Source organism: Canis lupus, chromosome 22, assembly GCF_003254725.2.
Source record: "Canis lupus dingo isolate Sandy chromosome 22, ASM325472v2, whole genome shotgun sequence".
Classification (NCBI taxonomy): Eukaryota; Metazoa; Chordata; class Mammalia; order Carnivora; family Canidae; genus Canis; species Canis lupus.
The window spans coordinates 47,643,288-47,649,878 of NC_064264.1; positions in this window are offsets into that span (position 1 = coordinate 47,643,288).

Consider the following 6,591-nt stretch of genomic DNA (forward strand, 5'->3'; position numbering starts at 1 on the left):
AGTCCTTAAAGCTTGGGGGGTGGGGTAGGGAAAGAGTGTGAACTCCTAGGAGTACAGAATGACTCATATTCTCTGTGTCATGAGTCACTCCCATGCAGAGCTGGAGTTGTTAGCTACTACATGGCCTGTGGCTCTTTGTTTGTTCTGGAGGCAGATGGAGAGCAGGCTTCTACAGAAGAGGGAGAGCTGTGACCCAGGAATGTTGGAGCATTCCCTCTAACAGACATAGCCAGAGCCAGGTCACCTTTTCTCCTTGGGTTTTACAGTTCTGTGTATTTGGTTCCCTAAAATAAGGCCCTGCCAACATTGGTCCCTTAAGGAACTAAGCCAAAGAGAAGTTGATTTGCAAAACAAAAAAAGAAAAAATTAAGCAACAATTCTATGTAGAGGGTGTAAGAAGGAAGCAAATCAAAAAAGGTGGAAGCAATGCTAGCATTCTTATTTAATGAGAATTAATGCTTGTGATTGCTATACGATTTATTATTAATTATATACAAAATGGTAGAAAGTGGTTGCCTTAATAAGAATCTTTAGTAAAAATAATATATTAATAATTCTGCATTTTTCATGTATTAATCAATAGTACTTGATTTCCTCAAAGAATGGAACTTGACTTGTCTTACTGAAGTAATATGTTCATCTCTGGCTTCTCAATTGTAAATAAAATCATGAAATACTGAATGCAGGGGCCTTGTCTCTAGCCCTATATTTTTATTTATTTATTTTTAGAATTCAGCTTTCAACTAGCATCTTCTTAAAATTTTTTAATTAATATATATGTTATTATTAATTCAGAGGTAGAATTTAGTGACTCCTCAGTTGCACATAACACCCAGCACTCATTATTTCATGTGCCCTCTTTAATGCCCATCACCCTTTCCCCCACCTCCCTCCTCTCAAGCAATCCTCAGTTTGTTCCCTAGAGTTAAAAGTCTCTCATGGTTTGTCTCCCTCTCTGTTTTCATCTTATTTCATTTTTCCTTGAAAAATAATTCCCACCCCAGCTGTGTTTTGGAAGGTGTTTGTAAATAGCAGGAAAACTCAAACATCTCAGGTCTCAGTTCTTCAAAACCTGTAGTTGAACAAGCCAGACACATCTCCCTACACACCACCCATGAACAAATAGCCTTGGGGTTTCTCAGCCTGGGTCATACGTGCCCTGGCATCCAACATCACTCTGTACCCTCCACTCTCCTGTGAGCATCTTCTCCCAGCCTGACCTCCACATCAGCTTCATATCCTCCATCTTGGAACCAAAACTTGAAGGGACACTCCCCAGGGAATTGAAACATATTTACCTACCCTAGGGGGAAATCTGGGTTATATCTCTTGGCTGAAACATACAGCTTTGGAAAATTTAGTTTTGCTTCTGTCACAAAATTTTCTAGTTGACCTTAAGAAAAATCAGAGTTGTTCCTTGAGGAAAAATGAGAAGGTGATAAATCTTGGTTTTGGTCCTAGTTTCCCAAGAATTACCAACTATCTCCTCTTAATACCAATAACTCTTCACTTCCCACATACTACCTGGTCCAGATTTATGGTATTAAGTAACCCTGCAATACCATGGTAGTTGATGATGGTTTTAAAAAGTTAATATTGTGCCTCCCAGGTACATTGTTTATTGGTTTTTCTGAAAACTAAAAACAAACAAACAAACAAAAAAACCACCTTAGTTCTCAAAGGAATAATTGTCTAGTTGTAAAATGTGTCAATGTAGTGAACATTGGGGGAGACATTTGAATTTTCTTTTATTGTCTCATAGAAGCAGCCATTTACATGTAACCACTCCCAACACCAGCCCAATTTGTTTCTGATTATACCATGTAGCCCTTAGCGGATCTGAACCATGCCACTCCAGGTAACACAAAAAAGTTTCTGAAGCCTCTTCCTTCCCCATGCAATGAATGCTACCCAGGAAAGAGGTCCAAGATGCAAAACTACACATGATGTTCGGCAAGTTAGGGAATAGGAACTTGTAGAGTTGACATATTGGCTTCTTGTTTACTGGTCCCCAGTGCTATTTGACTAAAGCAGATGAAGTCAATAACACTTATATTCAAATAAAATGTACTTGCTTTTCTTCAACTCTTGAGTACTGTTTTATTGATAGGTAAGGTTTGGCTTTATCTCAGAGATTTCCTTATAATTTTATAATGTATCTATTTCCTTGGATTCATTACGTCTATAATTGATACTACATAACTGCCTTTATATTTTTGCTTTGCGCCTTTACTGTGTATTTATAAAGTATAGTGGAAATGATTGTGCTCGGACTTATCTTAGGGCAGTTAAATGACAGTTATGGAGAAAAAGGTTAAATGATTATTAATGTGAAGTGGTGTAGCACAGGAAGAGGGAAAATGAGCTCCACACGAGCCTCAGGCAGCATAGCTTTAGCACAAACAGTGGAAGCAACCAGTGTCTGTCAGGACCGTACCTTTCAGTGAGGGAGGGGCTCGAACCAGGGCCTGACATGGCCTTCTCTTCTGCCTCGAGGAGTATCATCATGTTACACCAGGAATTATGCATAAAACCATGATGCTTCCCTCTCTACATGTTAAGTGATACTTGTTATGATTATCCTTGGTGTTGCCACCACACGATGGGCTGAGGAAGAGGAGGGAATCAGGAAGGACCGCAGCCAAAGACAAGGGACAGGCTTGGAGGGAAAGAAAATTAGAAGCTGAGGAGTGGGAGGAATCTGGAATAGATCTGCAGAGTTTACGTAATGAGTGTGGTACTCCTTGGGGGCATTTTCATATGTTTGGACTTTCTAACCTCACAGGCATATGATAGAATACAGTTCACCCACCAGCTTGAAGTATGGCTCTGTAACTTGCTTTGGCAAAAAAATAAGAGGCAGATATATGTCTTTCATGTCTCGGTGGAAGAGACAATGTATGCTTCCCCTCATTCTTTTTGTTCTAGCAGCCTTTGAGAAAACGGCTGTTCCATCAGCCTGAATCCCCCAATGACTACAGTGAGCAGAGCTCCCAGCAGAACTGAGATGGACATGTAGAATGTTTGAGAAATCAACTTTGTTGCTTTAAGCATCTGAGATTTGGAGGATGTTTGTTGGTACCACATAGCCTAGCCTGGCCAATTCTGAAGCAGTAGGCAGAAGCTGAGAAAAGGCCAGAAGCAAACATAATAAGAAAGTAAAAGAGTTAAAGATGAAGAAAAAGAGAAAATGAAAAGAGATCATGGAAGATATGGAGCAAAGGAGGGAGAAAAAAAAAAGGCATGTAAGAGAGAAGGGAAAGAGCAGAAGATGGCAAAAAGAGAAAGGGAAGAGTGGCAAAGAGTGGGGGACCAAGATGATGGAAGACATGGCTGCTCAGCATATCTGGGCTGATAACCCGCCATGTGTATAGAGGTCTCGATAGTACTGTGTATTTTGCTAAGTGGTTGCTAGCTAGTATCTTTGTAGTTTTGCCTCTAATCTGTATATTTAAGACTGACTGGCATTATTTTTATATGGAAACCAACTAAAATGTATGCTCATGAGACAGTGTTTGAGACCAGACAGTGTAGCTACATTATCAAATAACAGTTTGTTGAAGGAGGAAGCCTGACAAAATCATCTGATTCCAGGTTCTTCAACCATCTTCTTAAGCCTTGGGGCTTCCCAAGGTAAGGCTTCCGTGTGGCTCAGGAGTTACTTGGACAAACAATTGATCTACCTTGGTTTCCCCCAGAGCAGTTGAACTTTTATCTGATGTGTAGAGCAGGCTTCCAGGTAAGATTTTATTTGAGGAAAGGATTTCTCATTTTAAAAGGGAAAAAAAGTTTTCTAACTATAGATCCAGTCCACCATGGACAAGATACCAAAACACTTCTCTAAGGGTGCCTGAGTGGCTCAGTTGGTTAGGCGTCCAACCTCTTGATTTTTTGGCTCACGTCATGCTCTCAGGGTTGTGAGCTAGAGGCCTGTGTCAGGCTCTGTGCTGGGTATGGAGCCTGCTTTAAGATTCTCCCTCTCCCTCTTCCTCTGCCCCTCCCTGCTTTCTCTCTCTCTCTCTCTAAAACAAAACAAAACAAACCACACACACACACAAAAAAAACACTTCTCTGTTATTCCCTCCAAGCATGATGTATAAAATTAACTCTTCATTCAGAATGAAATGACATTTGCAGTTTTAAAATATGACTTATTTAAAATATGACTTTAAAATAAGGGAAGTTTGCTATCAGCCGGGGATCTCCCTTGATCGGGAGCCTTCAGAATGGTCAGTGGGGAATGAAAGATCTGTAGTGGAGCTTTCCTGGAGGGAGGTCCCTTTAGGTTGCAGGAATGACTTGAACAGGAAAATTGCCTGGAGCTCTCACTTTACAGAAAGCCTTTTCCCTGTTCAAAGTCCAAAGCTGTCTTCTAGCATTTTCATTAGAATGCACGGCTGATTTCCCCTCCTTCTCAAAGCCAGGGGGCAGCTGCCAGGGACACCTGGGATGGGTCTGTTCTCCGGGGACCATGACCAGTCTCCCAACAATAATAATGATTATTGATTCCTGAGGATGATGTGGGGAATACTCAAATGCAGCCTTACAGGTTACTTCTGGTGTGGATCTATCTTTTTCTCAGTAAAAGCCACACTGGCCATCTCAAGGTGGGAAAGGCAACCCTTGGGTCTGCAGGAGGCCTGGGGAGGCTCCTGCTGTACTGTGGACCACAACAGACCCCTATTTGTTTTGGATAATTCGGTAGGTACAAGGTAAGAGCAGCAGCATCCAGAGAGGAGTGTTGTACACCAGGTTTTATTGGAAAGGAAGCGTAATGGCAGTTATCCAAACAGGAGCAGAGACAAGAATAGCATCTGGAATTTGAAAAGTTAAATGAACTACTGTGATGGGCTCTCCTGTTCCTTCGATTGCTTGTGAAGCAGGCAAGTTGCACAAAGCATGAGAAACTCCTAACAGTGCTCCCAGCGCTGAATGCACTGTCCGTTCACTTTATATTATCCCAGACTTAGATACTTGGGGGAATGTTTTTCATCTGTGGATTGGTGAGATTTCTAAATTCAGAATGTATGGAGGTAATTTGAGCTGTGTTTATATAATACATGCTCATTTTGGCATTTGTCCCTAACTCTGTTTCTATAATCATGCCTCCCCACCCGGCACTGTAACTTTGGCTGAGTGTAAAGCAATAGCCCACCAGTGGCTAGGAATGGTCCTACATGGATGATCTAGAATGATTTTTTTCCTCAAAGAAATAAAGAAATGCTCATATTTACCTGATTCCTCAGCTTGCAAATGAAGTAGTCCATTTCTCACATTGGTTATAGTTTAGGAAATATTTGGCACTATAATAATGTCATGGAGCCAATGAAAACGAGAGCTTTCTCTGCCTTTAATACCTGGAGAGGAAAGAAACAGCATTAAAACCAGCATCCATTTAGGTACCCAAGGAAAGAAGGCAGAGGTTGCTTTGTCTCACGTCCAGGGCATGAGAATGAGGAAAGCAAACAGGCTCCAGATATAAGGGGCAGTAAATAATCAAAGACATATAATGCAAGGAGTAGGAGGGGAGAGGGATGAGAAATGCCAAGGACTCCCCGGCTCTGGGCAATGACAGAAGGAGCTAGAAAAGAAGAAGAAATAACCACAGAATCAGGCACGGGTCAGGGCTCCATTCAGCCTAGCCTTCCAGTGTGCAAGCTTGGCTGTGGGAAGAAATGAAGTCACATGCTTGAGGATAGATGGTTGAGAAACAAGAAAGCTGAACGACTGGGCATGGGTCAAAAAATAACAACACGACTCAGTCCCGGAAAACATACTCATTCACTGACAGTGTTCATTTGAGACTTCCGTGAAGAATTTTTTTTTTTTTTTCAAGTTGGAGCCTTGTTATATCATTAGCAAATGCTCTGAGTAGAAGGGTAGCTCTGTGTTTCTAGCTTAGGCAGTTGTGCCTGTGGAGCCTGAGGGAAAAACCTGTATTAGTGTCCTATTCTTTCAATTCAGTGAGTCCCAAGAACCATTAACATAATCGATGGACACATGTCATTATACATTTGTCAAAACCTATAGAATGTGCAAGAATGAGCCCAAGGTAAACTATGACCTTCGGTGATGGTGATGTGTCCTTGTAAATTCATCAGTTGTGGCATACATCCCACTCTTGTGGGGGATGTGGAGAGTGAGGGAAGCTATGCACTTGTGGGGGAAGGGGGTAGATGGGAAATCTCTGTACCTCCAGCTCAATTTTGCTGTAGACCTAAAATAGCCCTAAAAGTAAAGTCTATTTTAAAAAGAAAAAAAAAATCCATGATCATATAGATGAAAAAATGAAGAGGCAGCATCAAAATAAGATACGGATCAGGACTACTTAATTATTTACTATCATCCATGGAAAATTTCAAGATTTTATATGCCTTATACCCGATATTTTCAGAGTTAGTGAATGTTCTGCAAAGGATGTAATGGAATCCAAAGAGATGTTTGGGGGTAATAATGACTAGTCTTACTCTGACACCAAACAAAATAATAAATGAATAAAAATAAAACAAAACTTAAAAGGAGAAATGGAGTAATTAGGTCCATGAGTATAAATCCATATGCACCTATATGCACTAGCACACATATACTTTT